Below are 18,952 nucleotides of genomic sequence, written 5' to 3'. Positions count from 1 at the left end.
TGTGTTTCTTGTATGCAGCAGAATGATTGGTCCTGTTTTTGCATCCATTTTGTTAGCCTGTGTCTTTTTATTAGGGAGTTGAGACATTGATGTTGAGAGATATTAATGACCAGTGGTTGTTAGCTTTGTTTTTTTATGTTGATGGTGGGAAAGAGACACACACACACACACACACACACACACACACACACACACACAGAGAGAGAGAGAGAGAGAGAGAGAGAGAGAGAGAGAGAGAGAGAGAGAGAGAGAGAGAAAGAGAGAGAGTCTTTTCTTTTGATTTTGCGGATGTGGGATTATTTATTTTATTTTTTTTCTGGCTAGCCTCCTTTGGTTATAGTTTTCCTTCTAGTATCTTCTATAGGGATGGAATGTGTCTAGGTACTGTTTGAACTTGGTTTTGTTGTGGAATAGCTTGTTTTCTACATCTACGTTGATTGAAAGTTTTGCTGGGAATAGTAGTCTGGGTTGGCATCTGTGTCTCTTGTATGTTCATGACATCTGTTCTGACCTTCTGGCTTTGTCTCTGTTGAAAAGTCAGATGTAATTCTGATAAGTTTGCCTTTCTATGTTTCTTGGCCTTTTTCTCTTGTGGCTTTTAATATTCTCTCTTTGTTATGTATGTTTACATTTTGATTATTATATGGTAGAAGATTTTCCTTTCTGTTACAATCTATTTTGAATTCTCTGGGCTTCCTGTGTATTTATGGACATTTTTTCTTTAGGTTAGGGAAGTTTTCTTCTGTGATTTTGTTGAAAATATGTTATGAACCTTGCAACTGAGAGTCTTTATTTTCTTCTATTCCTGTTATTGTTATGTTTCGCCTTTTCACAGAATCTCAGATTTTTTGGATGTTCTGTTTCAGTAGCTTTTTAGATTTAATATTTTTTGAGTATTGTATCAATTTTTCCAATAATATCTTCTAAGCCTGAGATTCTCTCTTCCACCTCTTGTATCCTGTTGGTGATGTTTATATCTATAGTTCCTGTCCCCTTCCCTTGCTTTTCCATTTCCAGAATTGTCTCAGATTGTGTTTTCTTCATTGCTTCTATCTCCTTTTTTAGGTCTTATATCCTTTTGTTCATTTCCTTCTCCTATTTGATTGTAGTTTCCTGTTTTTCACTAATTTCTTTAAGTGATTTCACCTCTTCCTTTGCATATTCCTGTTCTAGTTTGAGGGATTTATTTTCCTCCTTTAAGCTCTTTATGATTTTCATAACCTCAGACTTGAAATCTTTCTCTTGTATGTCAGGTGTGATAGTATCTCCAGGGCTTGCTGGGGTAGAACTGACAGTTTCTAGTGACGTTGAATGGCCCTGGGAATTGTTTCTTATATTCTTACACTGACCAATTCCATTATGATATGTCTGGTGTTAGCAAGTTTGCTATTCTCTGATGGTCTGAGAGTTTGGGGGTAGGTATGGACAATGAGGCTTTGTTCCCAACCCTGGGTCACCTCTGAGTTTGTTGTCTCTACTCTCTTGCTGTTTCTGACCCACACCCACATGGGCCAGTCAGCTGGGGAGCAGGTGGAAAGATATCTGAACAGATAGCTGCTCTGGTGGCTCTTCCAGCCTCCCTGACATTCGTGTTTTGTAGTCTCCAGTTCAGTCTGATACCCAGAGCTCTGGTGCTGCACTGTGTATGTAGGCATTTGGCTAGACTTTGAAAACTGTGCCCATGCCTGTTGAGACCCAAGGACTTTTCTGTGGATTAGCAGGGTGGCCAGAGGACAGACCCACCCCTGCTCCAAACACGGTAGACCCCTTTTACCTGGGAATCTCCAGCACTTGTGTTTTGTAGTTCTCTGTTTGGTCAATAGGTTGCTGTGCAGTTGCCACTGTCCAGTTGATCAGACACAATGTGTGATTGGTATCACCATCTTGTATCTCTTCTTTGTTCTTTTGTCATTGACTTTTTTTTTTTGTCATTGGCATTTTTGAGTTACTTTCATTCTGGATTTTAATTTATTGTTATATGAATATTTGTCTCTGCACTACCTTCTATAATATTTTGTCATTTAACATTTCCCGTACTCTCTATTACTCTCCTTCCTTACTCCATCTCTCTTTTCCTCCCCTCTTTCCCTCACTCTCTGTATTACTCACTAACTCACTTGCTTACTCTCTTTCTCTCATGTGCTTTGAGATTTAAAACAGGATCTCACACTATAGCCTAGACTGAACTGGAACTAAATAAATTGGCTATAATGGTCCCCATTTCTACATCACAGACCAAAGACTAAATATAAAAAAGGAGACACTAGATGTTGCTTCTTTAAAGGTGATGTTACCAGAATCCATACCTACTTTATCACCCTCCAGCACCATGACTAGGAGCCAAGTTGTTGGTAAGTGTATGAGTTTACAAATTTTCCTACTTTTACTTTAATACCTGGCTCAAATGCTCTTCTTCACATATCTAACATTTAATTTTTTTGTAGGCCAAATAAATCATCATTTTTTTTACTAGGCATAGAGAGACCTTCAGGATTTTCTGTTAGATTTCTGGCTCTAGATGGAGTAAAAGCATGCTCCTTTGACTAAGAATTTTTGATCAATTAACTGTGACTAATCCAATTAATCACTTAAGTCTGTTCTGTGAATTATCATTAATTATTTATCATTTATAATTCATAATATTTTATAATTATAAATTATATTTGTATATAATTTATATAGTTTTTATTTTATAAATATATAACTTATTATATATATATGACTATTACTCAGAATTCAAGACTGTTCCAGTTACAAGAAGAGACTTTTCCCAGAGACAAGAAAACATATGCTTTTCAGCAGCAGAGTTAATTCTGGGCAGCATCAAATTCTGGTTGGAATTAAGTTATGGTACATTAACTTTATTGTATATTCAGTATTATTAACATATACTAACATAATACTATATCCACTAAAACCTGTGTGTGCATATCTGTGTCTGTGTGAGTACGTGTGTGTGTGTGTGTGTGTGTGTGTGTGTGTGTGTGTGTAATGAGAAACTATGGGGAAGGCATGGAAAAGAAGCAGCAGATTAAAATAATATTTTTAATACTATTTTATGCTGTAATAGAATGATCTTGAGGGTGGTCCTCAAGAAAGATATGAGTATTAAGAAGATAGAAAACTGAATAATCAGAAGAGAACACCTCAAAGTTGTTGTGCTAATAAAACCAGTTTCTGAGAGGACAGGGAACCTAGATATCAGTTAGTGCAATCTTGTATTCCATAGGGCCTCTGCTTCCTCTGTCACCAATGAAATTCATAGTCTTGGTTATTTTGTATTGTTATTTAAGTCACCATGACCTAGGCTACTTATAAAAGAAAGCATTTAATTTGAGGCTCATGGTTCCAGAGGGTTAGAGTAGATGGAAATTACGGCAAGGTACATGGCAGAAGATGGGGGTGGCACTAGAGTAGTAGCTGATAATTTATATCGGCATCTGCATGTGGGAGACAGAGAGAGTGACTCTGGAAATGACATTTTGAAACCTGAAATCCTACCCCTAGTGACACATTTCCTCCAACAAGGCCACACCTTCCAACTCTTTCCAAACACATCAAATAAAGACTAAATGTGAGAATAATTGAACATATGGGCTACTTTCTTTCTTTAAACCACCACAAACTTACTTCTTTGGATGTCTAGATTAGTAAACCATTATGATTACCATTGCAAAGATGAAAACATAGATTGGAATAATGAAAACTATTAATGTGGTATGGGCAAAGTTAGTAAATGCAGATATGTCATCAAGTAGCAGACTATCAGGGTAAAGGATGGGACTTGCAACCGAGAGATGTGTCTGTGCATGTGGCGTTGAGCTTGGCAGGCTGAAATGTGAATTGATCTCCTTGTTATGAGCGCTTGCATCTTCTATGAGTTTCACTGTTATCTAGATATGCAGCAACGAACTATATGCAAGGATTGACTGTAAGGTAACGAGAGAGGACTGAAGGATCCCCATTTCTTTCCAGTAACAAATTACATGTTCTTAAAATATATATATTTACTTGTGACAGTCATTGGCTGTGGATTTGTGTGTCCTTAAATTAGTACTGATGAGAATGGTAGACACTATTGGGGCAGTTGATATAGGGACCCCTGTTCTCACTGCAAAGCTAGATACTCCCTTGGTTTTGTTCCAGTTGGAGACAACCAAACCAAACCAAACCAAATAAACAAAAACAAAAAGCCAGAATTTTTTTTTTGCTCTTGTTTCTTGTTATCTTTTTTTCTCCTTTACCCGACCTTGATTGCCATCCCTGTCTTGAAGCTTAATCTGAGGATTAATTAGCAAAAACTGACAGGTATCTGGGCACTCTGTGGGAAGCTTGATTTAACTGGCCAGCTCACCTTCTTATGCAGAGTCCAAGTTTTTGCCGTAAGTCTTATGAAAAGGCCTGACGGGCAGCTTCACAGCAGCTCATTTCCAGGGACCTATTCTTGCTGCACAGAAGCTCTTCCTACCTTCATTCTAACCACCTCTACTTCTGTAATAAATTATGTCTAAAACTCACCCTCTGTGAACTATTAATTTCATTTTTTGAAATCATGAGGCAAGGACCCGGAAGACTCCGTCTTGGATTGACTGTAATGGTCATCGATTTGCCAAGCTTTCTAGCTGGCTGAGCTATGCACATCTGAGAAGAAACAGCTTCCATAGTTCTCAGAGACCCCTGCTTTCCCCATTTCACTGACACGGTCTTGGATTCACCCCCACATTCTCTTCTACTAAGGATTATGTCTTTTTCTGATCCACAGGCTTGTTTCATAGTTCTAAATCTGTTTTGAGGTTTTCTTTAAAAGACCAACTTGCTGATTCCAGTTCCTTCCCACAGCCTTATTTTAGGTCTTAAAAAGTGTTAACGTCCTCAAGATAAATGCCATGGCTGTTATAGCTCTTACAGATCTCCACTGCACACAGGGAGCCAACTGAGGGATGAGTGAGGGTTGTAGGCAGTCTGCCTTGGTGCAGGTATACCCAGTTGAATGGAGGCATGCTGTCTTCTGAATTCACTCTCTGGTATGATATGGGACTGGTGTGTTCTTAGAAGTGGCATCACCTGCTCATCCTCTGCTCTGATGGTATGAACTATATTAACTGTATTAAAGATGATTCCCATGCCAAAAATACATCACAAAACCAATTATGATTCTTTTGGATAGAAAAGGATGCTGTATTTCAATTTCTCTCAAAAAGCAGAATATTCCAAAAAGCTCAGATTAAACTTTTGCATCCTCTTGCTTTGTAACAATAATAGTATGTTATCACGGGAGGACACATTTTTAAATAAAATTTATGGGCCAAAACATCTGTAGGGCTAACTTGTACTGAGTCCACACTGAATCACCTCAAAAGAATGAAAGACTTGCACACACACCGCATTAAGCCTTAGTATGCCCCCAGTACCACATACGGCAGGCTTTCTGTGGATGCTATGCTTGGCATGTAAGAAATGTCATGCTGTCTCATTTGCTGATATCCCTTCACCCACGAAGAATCCTGTAGACTTTTCTGAAGGTACTCAGTGGCCTATTTGTGGCTCTGAATGCAGGTGTGGTGTGTTAGTCTCTCCTAAAATCCTGTGGACAATGCAATTAAGCTAAGCTGCTTCCTAAATCAAGTCAGGCTGAAATCAGGTCAATGCGCTCCTAGAGAGCTCTCCTAAAACACACAATGGTGCTGTTAATACCAGTTTGTGCAAAGAACCTGGACATCTGTGTGCATGATTTATTAATAAGTAGTCTCACAGCCACAACAATAATGCAATACAGTAATCACAATAACTTCTTGCCTCCCCAACAAAGACCCCAAGTGCTGACCTTTGCCAGTGTTTCAGCCCAGATAGTCCTCTTTCTATCTGGCAATAAGTCCCATGGGGACAGCGGAAAATGGCAACAACAATGACACCAACCCATCTTGTATCCCAGATTCCATGTGTACACCCATAAAGACTTAAAAAAATTTATTAATAAGGGTTAAAGCACTATAGCTGGGCAGATATTGATCTATTCTAATCTGTCTATACTAGCCTGGCTACTTCTTAGCCATGTGCCCTGTGTTACTTGCCCTCTTAGTCTCACCTCAGCTGCTTCTGCTTTATCTGTCTGTCCTCACAGCAAACACCTCATGGCAACGTCCCCCTCTCTCTTACTTCTTGTTTCTGGTCTCTACCTAAGACCCCCTGACGGTAATCAGAAGTCCTGCCTTATCTCTTCTCTGCCCAGCTATAGGCTGATCAGATCTTTATTGACTAATCAGAGATAATGGAGAACACTTTTTACACAACTTTGAGATAGGAAATTCTTTATAGCAATGACAATGCCCTTGTCCAAACTGAAACCAGATCGCAGGCAAAGAAATCAGCCTCTGAATACATAGTGCACAAGGCCATCTGTGAGCATCTCCCTCTTTTAGTCCAATAAAAAGCTCTTTCTTTTACAATATAAACTATATACAATAAGAATAATTATGGAAATTACTTTACATTCACAGTGTCCTGTATAATTGGAAATAATAGAGAAAGCACTGTACTATCTATCTTATTGTGGTGACTTTAGAGCTTTGGACTCAAACCAATTTCTATCATAACATGCATTTATCAACCTAACACCATCTATTGAGACCTAAAACAATTTTTTAATCATAAACAACTTAAGCTTATATGTGAGACTATCTAGTCTTCAACTCTATTCTGCAGATACTCAGGGACCACTTTATGGCTTGAGATGTAGGTATGATGTGTTAGCCAACCCTAAGGTCCTGTGAATAATGCAATTTGTTTAAGTTGTTTTCTAAATCAAGTCAGACTGAAATCAGGATGACCTACATGAGAGTCTGTGGCTGTGATCCTCCCCTCTCTATTGAAATGCCCTGTTCAAGAGTAGGTGGTACCCCTGAACAGAAACAAAGATCTCAATTACTTTGCCATGCATTGCTCTTCTCCTTGGTACTTATATCGCTAACTGAATTTAAGACCGTGCTGCTGGTCTCATTACCGCCACGATTCCAAGTATCCTGTATGCTCCACTAATTGATCACCCTTTCTGTAGCAGAGATCCAGCAATGCAAGTTCTGTATACACACGCATTTAGCTTTGCATCAATATCTCATTACTATGACTCCAGATACCATAGGTATTTATTAAATCCTTTCTATTTATCTGCCTCCTTCTTGCTCTTCAGCCTAAACTAGGGTATCAACAGGAAGAAATCAGAAGGTGAGGATGGCCACACTCTCCCTACTTAACAATAGTGAGAAAAAGCAGAGCAACTTCCCCCCAAGTCTAAGGAGCCAAGAAACAAGTCCTCTCCAAAATGCAAGAGTTCTCTACAATGGAGAGGAAAGCCCTCACGGGCAACCAACTTGACTAGCATTTTTCTCCATATGAATCCCTCTTCTTCTATGCCCAAGACACTTAATTTTAAGCCCTGCTTTGTTTAGATTATTGCAAACTGTACAATCAAATCATTATATTTTTATTTTGAATTTTAATTTACTTCAAGTGAGAGCTAGGCTGATATATAATATTGTGCCTTTTCCAGACACTGAAGGAGAAATTGTTATAGTACTGGGAGAGTCAGCTATTTTAACAATGTCCTGGCTAAACTGTTAGCCAACAACATGTGGACTTGGAGAAGCGGTAAATCCTCTGTAGGTCTCAGTCTGTTCATCGGTAAAAAGAGAGGACTGGATGAGAATTTTTCTGTCTGTCCTTATTCCTCTAAGAGGCTGAGATTCTGCACACCAATTGCAAATGGCTCTTACCTGTGTGAAAGTCAGTGGTCCGAAACAGGGTTGACCCAAGGCTGTTCTTAGGTCTTTTCTCTCCTTAGTGAAATCGGAAACAGCAATCATTGCCCAGGGCCTCAGGGGTTACTTGCTTAAGCTCAACCCTCTGGAAATTTGAGATGCATTAGTTGTCTATCTTCTGGGTCTAAATGTGATTCAGAATTGGTTGGGGATTTTACACTGTTCCTAGGAGATTAAGCAGTGGGCAAGAGAAGGTCTTGTTTAGCCATGAAGCGTCTCATGCTCTCTGGAGGACTCAGACAAAATAAACCTCAGTTATTCTTAGGTCTCTGGTAATCTGCTGGTGTAAAAAAATTATAACCAGGTAAGACATGTTTCTGACACACTTAACTAAGCCAAAGCAGGCTTCCACATCTCACCCGGCAGGATGATATTTGGTAAATAGTACTATCTGTGCTTATCAGTACCCTACACAGCTGCAGTTACCCACAATGCTCTTTTATGTTTGGGGGATTGTTTAAAAAATATTAACCTTGCATGAATTCCTTACTATAATACCATTTATTTTTTATAAGTCAGTGCTATCAGAAGAAGCAAAGATTAAGGGCACCAGCATTCTGTTTTTAGAGCAAAGCAAAAGTCCATGGACAGGAGTCACACAGGGCTAACCAAGTCCTTACAAACCTCCATTACAAAGGGGGACAGGAGTTTGGTTTCACTCCCTCAGTGGCCATGTCAGGGGCATAAGTGCTATAATTTCATTTATTGTGCAAACTATTGAGATAATCCTTCACACAAAATTGTAGCTTCTATTACAAATGTGTATTCTTTCCCAAAGCCTTTTTCCTGTCTTGTTTTGTAATGAAACAATTGAGAGTTCTATCAACACATTGGGAAAAAATAATTATCCTTGTCAACATCCTTAGGGGACCTGATTAATATAAAAACTGCTTCTTCCTGGCTAATAGTACAGGTTGCAAGGGCCTTCCCTGAACAGTTGTGTAATTTAAGCCCTTTGCATCCAGTGTCTGTCTGACAGATTGGTCAATAGTTTCTTCTGAAGAAAGGTATTCCTCTCTATTTCAATTAAAAAACAACTTCTAAGGAAATTCTCAAAGCTGATAAGCAGGCTAGACTCAGCACAACACATTCACCAGTGGCACTTCCGCCTCAAAAGAGAGGTTGAATTAAAAAAAAAAATATTTGGAATTCCTAAGCAGAGCCTGTCCAAGGGAATCTGAGGTCTGGATGATGGTGAAGGGTCATTGCATGCAGGGCAGTGAGAGACCACCAGGTAAACAGCAAACATCTCCCTGACCCCTGCCACTAAGAGCCTCAGCTAGAGTTAACACCGTATCCTCCCAGGAGCCTACCCTGTCATAGGTCTGCAGCTTGTCTCAGAGATGTCCCTGCCCACAGTTTATCTTCTTTCTATAAGCCCTTTTGTCTTCCTGTCCCGTTCTGTGCACATCTGAGCTCTGCCCTCATTTCTCCCCATGACCCCCCTCCTACCTTCTTCTCTCTCTTTAACCACTCCCATTGTCTATTCTTTTTTTCCTTCTTTGTGAGATTTAAGCATCGTTTCTTGGGTCCTCCATGTTACTTAACTTGTTTGGGTCTATTAATTGTAGTATGGTTAGCCTGTACTATATGGCTAATATCGGCTCATCAGTGAGTACATAGCATGTGTGCCTTTCCAGGTCTGGGTTACCTCACTCAGAATGATTTTTTTTCTAGGTTCATCTATTTGCCTGTAAATTTTATGATTTCCTTGTTTTTGCTTTTTTTTTTAAATTAATGGAGTAGTTTTCCATTGCATACCACAGTTTCCGTATTCATTCTTCAGTTGAGAGACATCTGGGTTGTTTCTAGTTTCTAGCTACTACAAATAAAGTTTCTATGAACCTAATTGAGATGTCCTTGTTGTATGGTATGACATCTTTTGGGTATATGCCCAGGAGTGGTACAGGTGGGTCTTGTGGTAGAGCTCTTCCCAGTTTTCTGAGAAAGTACCAGTTTGATTTCCAAAGTGGTTGCACAAGTTTTATTCCCACCAGCAGTGGAGGGATGTTCCCCTCAGTCAGCATCCTTGCCAGCATGTTCATTTACTTGAGTTTCTGTTCTTAGCCATTCGATCAGGTGTAAGATGGAATCTCAAAGTCATTTTAATTTTAATTTTCCTGATGACTAAGGATGTTGAGCATTTCTTTAATTTTTTTCTCTCAACCATTTAATATTCTTCTCTTAAGAATTCTCTGTTTAGCTCTGCAACCTATTTTTAATTGGAATATTTAGTTTGGTGATGTTTACTTTCTTGAGTTCTTTATATATTTTGAATACTAGCCCTTGGTCAGATTTAGGGTTGGTGAAGATCTTTTCCCAATCAGTAGTCTGCTGACAGCGTCCTTTGCCTTATAGAAGCTTTTCAATTTCATGAGGTCCCATTTATTAATTGTTGACCTTAGAGCCTGAGCTGTTGATGTTCTGTTCAGGAAGTTGTCTCCTCTGCCGATGTGTTCAAGGATGATTTACACTTTCTCTCCTAATAGGTTTAGTGTTTCTGGTTTTATGTTGAGTTCTTTGAGGCACTTTTGTTTAGGGTGGTAAATATGGCCCATTTTCATCATGAAAATTCAGAGAGCCAATGCCAAACCTGCTTACTAAAGGGAATTTGTGTTTGGACTGGAGATCCAGGTTACACTACTGGGGGCTAATTTATGACAATTGAGATAAGATGAACCATGCCATTCTTAGCATTTCTGGCTTCTGGTCAAGCCAAGAACATGATCATTCACTTCCGTCTCCCTGCCCCTAAATGGCCAACGTCTGTCACCCATGCTCATCACAAGTGACAGTGAGGGTCATCATATACTGAACAACTCACCATATGTCAGCTGGCTTCCTTACATGTATTAACTGATTCAACCCAAATTTATTTTGTAGGAGAGTTCAGAGAACTAAAATGCATATGGTAGTTTTTTTTTAACTGCTCTTCTTTTTACATACCACTTTTGAATTTTCTACTTCATTTTGAAAAATTGACTTTAGGAGCTGCTGACATTCCAACCTTTGACTAATCTGCCCAATATTTCCAGTATTGTAAGCCGATTTCACATTTCCTTTTTTCTCAGGAAGTGAAGAAGGTTTGGAAGGTTTCTTCAAAGGTAGGTGAGTGAGCCTCATTTTATCACACGGCTTCTCAGTGAGGTCAATTGTGCCAGTGCCTTTTCTTTGACAGATTTTCATTATGGTTGATTTGTGTCTGTGTATTCTTGTCCCTTGGACTTCACCTGTTCCAATTCTAACTCACATAAGCAAAAGTGATTGCACGAAGAGATGGGACCTTTGAAGAGGTAATTAAACTAAATGAACTAATAATGGTCTGTCCTACCTACATTAAAATATTTGGAGACAGTGCCTTTGAAGAGTTAATTAAGGTTAAATGAGGTCCCAGTGGTGGGCCCAACCCGTGTAACTGAATTTGGAGATAACGCCTAAAGGGTAGCAGATTAAGTTTCAATGAAGCCATTAAAGGTGCCTTAATCAAAACTGACTGGTGGTTTTTGAAGGAGAAATTTGGAGACAAAGAGAGACACCTAGAGCACACACCTTCCAAAAAGGTGGCCTTGGGATGGGCTGCAAGGGAGAGGACAGAGGTCTCAGAGAAATCAATCCCACCATCTTCTTGATTTTGGATTTACCTCTTCTGAAATAGTGAGAAAAGAAACATATGTTGTATATGGTGAGACCTCGTGGTGTCTATCATGGTATCCTTGAAAACCAATAAATCCATAAATAAAAATAAAAATGGCAGAGGACAACAGGTTTTTTTAAAAAAACTTGTATTGGATTTAAATATTTCATCTATGTATCTTCTATCTATCTTTTTATCTACTGTGTGTATGTGTATGTGTGTGTGGGGGGGGTTGTGCACATCACGAGGACAGATGTGAGCTGACACCTCAGTTTTTCCATCCTACAAGTGGAGCCCGAGGATTAGACCCTCAGGCTTGGCGGAAGCATCTTGCTGGTCCTTTGGTAAGCCCTAAGGACATGTGCTGAAATCCTCAAACAGATTCAGATTGCACTTCTGCAAGTAACTTAACCCTAGTGAGTTGAAATGGGGATAGAATCTTAAGGATGTCTTCAAACGGGATGGGGAGTTTTGCAGACCCCAAGGGCAGCATGTAGTCTTCCTTAATCCTGAACAACACTGTTCATTGTATCACCCCATGGCCAGGCAGACCATGAAGAACAGCAGCAGTGTACAGACTCTCAAATACTGCTGCTGCCTTCCCCTGGCAGAGATACCCAGTCATTACTTTTTAGTATACCAACTTCAACAATTTAAGAACATCCTGGCATCAAACATTATTAAATATCAACCACACATGACACATCCATGCTGTGCTTGTAGTAGGAAAAGGCCCCGAAAGGCTTAAACAGCTTCTTTAGGGAGTCCAGGGCCCCGAGCAGCTGAGATGGTCTGGCTACATTATTGTGCTAGCTACTCCTTATGTTTATTTGGGGGAAAAGGCAAATTGTAAATGTTATCTTTAAAGTCTTTAAAGACTTGCAATAAGCTTTTTATGACAGTGCCTTGATTAAAAACTCAAGAAAGATAAAAGCATATGCTGTCATTTTAAACACGGATGTCTCCTTCAGGGGAGGTACTGTCAATTACATGTTCATACACACATGCATCGCCTGGGACACAGCAAGTGGGTTAAAGTTTGAGAACTTTAATCGCTTTCAGCATTGAGAAATATTTTCTTACACAGACGAGCTTAATGTGCAATACAGTGGTTTATCTATTTCTTCTTTTCTTCACACGCTCAGCAAAGAGAGGGAACAGCTGGTTGCAATCCTCCTTATGCAAGTCTTTCACATAATAAAAGACTTAATATGGGAAATAGGTCATGACTATCAATTAAAATAGCAGATGTGAATTCATGTAACCCCAATTTTCCTCACAAGATTTCACACTTGACAGAATCTCTTTTTCTAGCAAAAGTTGTTCTCATTTGATTTATCCTAGTTTTTTAACCAACATTTTATTTTTTCTTTTTTTTAAAATTTTTTATTAATTTATTCCTGTTACATCTCAATGGTTATCCCATCCCTTGTATCCTCCCATTCTTCCCTCCCTCCCATTTTCCCCTTATTCCTCTCCCCTATGACTGTTCCTGAGGGGGATTTCCTCCTGGCGGTAAACTTTAAACCCCTACCCAGATCTAGCCAATGGACAGAACATTCTCCACAGTTGAGTGGAGAGTGGAGTCTGACTTTCACACAAACTCTGGTGCCTCATATTTGACCATGTTCCCTGGAGGGGGAGACCTGGTGGCACTCAGAGGAAGGATAGCAGGTTACCAAGAAGAGACTTGATAACCAACATTCTAAAAGAACAACCAATGCAATTCCTTTCATGATTGAAGAAAGCTAAGAAGAAGCCAAGCCCTTCTGACTTTCCTGTGCTGCTTATATTCACTAAACATATTTTGTTTAATTTTGTATAATTATTGCCACTTATTTCAGAATTGTTAGCCTTTTGATAAAAACATAAATTCTGGGATTTTTTTGTCTTCAATGGATTTACATGCTTATACCCTACAAGTAATAATTACTAAACTTAAAATCAAATTTTAATGAAGAATTCTATTGGAAAGCCTTATACAACAACTTGAAACAAATGGAAACTCTAGTGGGGGCTGCATTTTCCAGATGTACAGTGGTAGGTCAAACGTGACATTTTATGTTTATTTACCTTAGAAAAATCAAATATAGAAGAAAGGTGGGATTGTATATGTTTCTGTTATAGTTTGTGTTTATAAGAGCAGTCAGAGGGCTGGAAAGATAGCTGACTAGGTAACATACTTGCCATGCGGACACATGAACATGAGTTTGATTCTCAGAACCGACACAGAAAGCTAGACATGGCAGTGTGTGCCCCTTGTCCCTCCCCCATCCACTACCCGACCCCTGTCCCCATGACATGGCGGTGTGTGCCCGTTGTCCCACCCCCATCCACTATCTGACTCCTGTCCCCATGACATGGCGGTGTGTGCCCCTTGTCCCTCCCCCATCCATTACCTGACTCCTGTCCCTATGACATGGCGGTGTGTGCCCCTTGTCCCTCCCCCATCCACTACCCGACTCCTGTCCCTATGACATGGCGGTGTATGCCCCTTGTCCCTCCCCCATCCATTACCTGACTCCTGTCCCTATGACATGGCAGTGTGTGTCCCTTGTCCCTCCCCCATCCACTACCCGACTCCTGTCCCTATGACATGGCGGTGTATGCCCCTTGTCCCTCCCCCATCCATTACCTGACTCCTGTCCCTATGACATGGCAGTGTGTGTCCCTTGTCCCTCCCCCATCCACTACCCGACTCCTGTCCCTATGACATGGCGGTGTATGCCCCTTGTCCCTCCCCCATCCATTACCTGACTCCTGTCCCTATGACATGGCGGTGTGTGCCCCTTGTCCCTCCCCCATCCACTACCTGACTCCTGTCCCTATGACATGGCGGTGTATGCCCCTTGTCCCTCCCCATCCACTACCTGACTCCTGTCCCTATGACATGGCGGTGTGTGTCCCTTGTCCCTCCCCCATCCATTACCTGACTCCTGTCCCTATGACATGGCAGTGTGTGTCCCTTGTCCCTCCCCCATCCACTACCTGACTCCTGTCCCTATGACATGGTGGTGTGTGCCCCTTGTCCCTCCCCATCCACTACCTGACTCCTGTCCCTATGACATGGTGGTGTGTGCCCCTTGTCCCTCCCCATCCACTACCCGACTCCTGTCCCCATGACATGGCGGTGTGTGCCCGTTGTCCCACCCCCATCCACTATCTGACTCCTGTCCCCATGACATGGCGGTGTGTGCCCCTTGTCCCTCCCCCATCCATTACCTGACTCCTGTCCCTATGACATGGCGGTGTGTGTCCCTTGTCCCTCCCCCATCCATTACCCGACTCCTGTCCCTATGACATGGCGGTGTGTGCCCCTTGTCCCTCCCCCATCCACTACCTGACTCCTGTCCCTATGACATGGCGGTGTGTGCCCCTTGTCCCTCCCCATCCACTACCCGACTCCTGTCCCTATGACATGGTGGTGTGTGCCCCTTGTCCCTCCCCATCCACTACCTGACTCCTGTCCCTATGACATGGCGGTGTGTGCCCCTTGTCCCTCCCCCATCCATTACCCGACTCCTGTCCCTATGACATGGCGGTGTGTGCCCCTTGTCCCTCCCCCATCCACTACCTGACTCCTGTCCCTATGACATGGCGGTGTGTGCCCCTTGTCCCTCCCCATCCACTACCCGACTCCTGTCCCTATGACATGGTGGTGTGTGCCCCTTGTCCCTCCCCATCCACTACCTGACTCCTGTCCCTATGACATGGCGGTGTGTGCCCCTTGTCCCTCCCCCATCCACTACCTGACTCCTGTCCCTATGACATGGCGGTGTGTGCCCCTTGTCCCTCCCCATCCACTACCCGACTCCTGTCCCTATGACATGGTGGTGTGTGCCCCTTGTCCCTCCCCATCCACTACCTGACTCCTGTCCCTATGACATGGCGGTGTATGCCCCTTGTCCCTCCCCCATCCATTACCTGACTCCTGTCCCTATGACATGGCGGTGTGTGTCCCTTGTCCCTCCCCCATCCACTACCTGACTCCTGTCCCTATGACATGGTGGTGTGTGCCCCTTGTCCCTCCCCATCCACTACCTGACTCCTGTCCCTATGACATGGCGGTGTGTGCCCCTTGTCCCTCCCCATCCACTACCCGACTCCTGTCCCTATGACATGGCGGTGTGTGCCCCTTGTCCCTCCCCCATCCACTACCTGACTCCTGTCCCTATGACATGGCGGTGTGTGCCCCTTGTCCCTCCCCATCCACTACCCGACTCCTGTCCCTATGACATGGCGGTGTGTGCCCCTTGTCCCTCCCCATCCACTACCCGACTCCTGTCCCTATGACATGGCGGTGTGTGCCCCTTGTCCCTCCCCATCCACTACCCGACTCCTGTCCCTATGACATGGTGGTGTGTGCCCCTTGTCCCTCCCCATCCACTACCTGACTCCTGTCCCTATGACATGGCGGTGTGTGCCCCTTGTCCCTCCCCCATCCACTACCCGACTCCTGTCCCTATGACATGGCGGTGTGTGCCCCTTGTCCCTCCCCATCCACTACCCGACTCCTGTCCCTATGACATGGCGGTGTGTGCCCCTTGTCCCTCCCCCATCCACTACCTGACTCCTGTCCCTATGACATGGCGGTGTGTGCCCCTTGTCCCTCCCCATCCACTACCCGACTCCTGTCCCTATGACATGGTGGTGTGTGCCCCTTGTCCCTCCCCATCCACTACCCGACTCCTGTCCCTATGACATGGCGGTGTGTGCCCCTTGTTCCACCCCCATCCACTACCCGACTCCTGTCCCTATGACATGGCGGTGTGTGCCCCTTGTGCCACCCCCATCCACTACCTGACTCCTGTCCCTATGACATGGCGGTGTGTGCCCCTTGTCCCTCCCCCATCCACTACCCGACTCCTGTCCCCATGACATGGCGGTGTGTGCCCCTTGTCCCTCCCCCATCCACTACCCGACTCCTGTCCCCATGACATGGCGGTGTGTGCCCCTTGTCCCTCCCCCATCCACTACCCGACTCCTGTCCCCATGACATGGCGGTGTGTGTCCCTTGTCCCTCCCCCATCCACTACCTGACTCCTGTCCCCATGACATGGCGGTGTGTGCCCCTTGTCCCTCCCCCATCCTCTACCTGACTCCTGTCCCTATGACATGGCGGTGTGTGCCCCTTGTCCCTCCCCATCCACTACCCGACTCCTGTCCCCATGACATGGCGGTGTGTGCCCCTTGTCCCTCCCCCATCCACTACCCGACTCCTGTCCCTATGACATGGCGGTGTGTGCCCCTTGTCCCTCCCCATCCACTACCCGACTCCTGTCCCTATGACATGGCGGTGTGTGCCCCTTGTCCCACCGCCATCCACTACCTGACTCCTGTCCCTATGACATGGCGGTGTGTGCCCCTTGTCCCACCGCCATCCACTACCCGACTCCTGTCCCCATGACATGGCGGTGTGTGCCCCTTGTCCCACCGCCATCCACTACCTGACTCCTGTCCCTATGACATGGCGGTGTGTGCCCCTTGTCCCACCGCCATCCACTACCCGACTCCTGCCCCCATGACAAGTATACTTCAGCACAGGTGAACACTCCCTCCCTGAAAAGCAGTTTATACACGAGTAAAAGAACATTCTGAATGCTTGGAATGGAGGAATTCTAGAAAAAAGACAAGAGCAGCAAGCCCCCTAAGTACGTGTGTAAGATTTACCTGGACTCTTGGACGACTACTATAGTATTTCTTTTTAGTGGGGAAGACTTTATAAGACTAAAGAAAAGTGGAAAAAAGATGTTGCCACCCTGAGTGGGTCATTCATTAGTTAATGCAGAGCAGGGAGAAAGCTAACTAGCTGATAAAAATAAACATTTTTGTACAAATAAGTATGAGAGAACCCAGAATCTTTACAATAATAGTGCCTTGTGTTCAGGTCATGAATACTATATATACAATTGAAGGAAAATGTCAACCTTGTTTGTAAAAGCTCTTGATCACTGGAAAATAACCACAAGATTATTATCAAGGGGTATAATGAGTGGAAAAATGTTTCAAATTTTTAAAATTTTTAATTTATTATAATTTATTCAGATTACATCCAGATTGCTATCCCCTTGCTGTATCACCCAATTCTCACCCTCCCTCCCTCTTCTGCCTTATTCCCCTCCCCTAGACCTGTAACAGAAGGGGACCTTTTTAAAAATTATTATCAATTTTTAAATTAATTCATTCATATTACATCTTAATTGTTATCCCATCCCGTGTATCCTCCCATTCCTCCCTCCTTCCTGCTTTCACTCTATTCCCCTCCCCTATGACTGTGACTGAGGGGGACTTCCTCCCCTTGTATATGCTCATCAAGTCTCTTCTTGGTAGCCTACTATCCTTCCTCTGAGTGCCACCAGGCCTCCCCATCAAGGGGACATGGTCAAATATGGGACACTAGAGTTTATGTGAAAGTCAGTCCCCACTCTCCATTCAACTCTGGAGAATGTCCTGTCCATTGGATAGATCTGGGTAGGGGTTCAATAATTTATCTAATTTTATGTGCATTGGTGTGAGGGTGTCAGATCACCTAGAACTGGAGTTACAGACAGTTATGAGCTGCCTTGTAGGTGCTGGGAATTGAATCCAGGTCCTTTGGAAGAGAAGACAGTACTCTTAACCACTAAGCCATCTCTCCAGTCCCCAACAGAATGGGACCTTTTCCCCCACCCTATTACCACAGCCTATCAGGTCTCAGCAAGATAGCCTGCTTCCTGTTCATCTGTGTGCTTCTGGGCCTCTCCATCAAGGGATAGTAATCAAATGGGGCACCAGAGTCCATGTCAGAGGCACTTGCCACTCTCCCCACAACCATTGAGAATGGACTATCCATTGGATAGTTCTGAACAGGACATCTACATTTACTGCATACGTTGTCCTTGGCTAGTGCAATAGTTTGTGCAGGCCCCTGGGTCCAGACTTGATGATATCTTTGTGAGGCACCTGAACCCTCTTATTCATCCTTTCATCCCCCCATTTTATACCACTCTCACCCAGAGTCCAGCAGTGAGTCACAGCATCTGCCCATCTCCCTGGCTGGGTGGAGTCTCTCAGAGGACATCTATATTGGGCTAATATCCACTTATAAGTGAATATATACCATGCATGTCTTTCTGGGTCTGGGTTACCTCACTCAGGATGATCATTTCTAGTTCCATCATTTGCCTGCAAATTTCAAGATTTCCTTGTTTTTAATAGCTGAGTAGTATTCCATTGTGTAAATGTACCACAGTTTCTTTATCCATTCTTTGATCGAGGGACCTGTAGGTTGTTTCCAGATTCTGGCTATTATGAATAAGAGTGCCATGAACATAGTTGAGTAAAAATATCCTTGGTGTATGGTGGAGCATCTTTTAGATATATTCCCAGGAGTGGTATATCTGGGTCTGGGGGTAGCACTATTCCAAATTTTTTTAAATAGTGCCAGATTGATTTTCAAAATGGTTGTACAAACTTGCACTCCACTAGCAATGGAGGACTGTTCCCTTTCTGCCACATCTTCACC

Source organism: Acomys minous (genome assembly GCF_964271855.1).
Source record: "Acomys minous genome assembly, chromosome: 3".
Lineage (NCBI taxonomy): Eukaryota > Metazoa > Chordata > Mammalia > Rodentia > Muridae > Acomys > Acomys minous.
Note: the sequence above shows the minus strand (reverse complement) of the source record.